This window comes from Labeo rohita, unplaced genomic scaffold (assembly GCF_022985175.1).
Source record: "Labeo rohita strain BAU-BD-2019 unplaced genomic scaffold, IGBB_LRoh.1.0 scaffold_1453, whole genome shotgun sequence".
NCBI classification, from domain to species: Eukaryota; Metazoa; Chordata; class Actinopteri; order Cypriniformes; family Cyprinidae; genus Labeo; species Labeo rohita.
In genome coordinates this window covers 1-812 of record NW_026127619.1, presented here as the reverse complement: position 1 = coordinate 812, position 812 = coordinate 1, and the positions used below count along the sequence as shown (strand labels likewise).

General features: G+C 36.8%; 1 long non-coding RNA gene across 1 annotated transcript; it reads left to right on the top strand.

Annotated features, from left to right (window-relative positions):
* Nucleotides 1–303: 303 nt before the first annotated feature.
* On the top strand, nucleotides 304–812 carry LOC127158322 (uncharacterized). The gene is made up of 3 exons (XR_007826129.1): nucleotides 304–392; nucleotides 488–603; nucleotides 679–812. It is a non-coding gene; the product is annotated as an uncharacterized LOC127158322 (long non-coding RNA).

The following is an 812-nucleotide window of genomic DNA, read 5'->3' as shown; positions in this document are numbered from 1 at the left end:
GGTCTAATAAGTCACTCAACTTTTTTGCTAGTTACTTTTCAAAGGAAAAATGTCTTTTGTTTCATTCAGAATACATCTTACAACTGGAACTTTCCTAGAGTCAGAACTGCCCAAAACGTGTGTGTAAAGTCTTTGTTTGTCCAATGTGAAACCACAAACAGACATTCACAAGTATAGCACTAGATGAGCTCAACAGTTTTGCTGAGCTGAATGCAACAAGATGTCATACTTCAGAAAACACACACATACACACAGACACACACACACATTATTAGCAATATAAAAAGCTTTGTCATCTGTTTGAAGAGTCATTGGTGTCTGGCTGAGAGCGGAAAACCTTTCTGTTGTTCTCATCATTGCTCCTGAGCTAAATCAGGCAACAGTATTTTCAGGTAAGAGTGGGGCTAAAGTAAGGTCATTATGCAAATTTATGCACAAGTTCCTACTGAAGTATATACATTATTGTTAAACCTTGTTGTGTTTCTAGTTGTCTTTTAGCACCTTCTCATCACTAGATCTACTAGATCGTCTGAGGGATTTGACTGAATCAAGATGTTGCTGATCATTGAAGCTCTTCTTCTCATTTTAGCTGCTCTAGGACAGGTAAGATTGTGTTCTAGTATGAATATTACAGACATGATTACTGATGATTGATTATTATGATTCCTGTTGATGCAGGATCACACAGCTGCTGCTGAAGTTCAATTGGATATGGCACCGAATTCAGTTGATGATCAATATAAAGATTGTAAAAAGGAAATGGCGAAACTGGTGGAGAGAAAATATCTGAAAAGGGAACTAAATAACTCAAT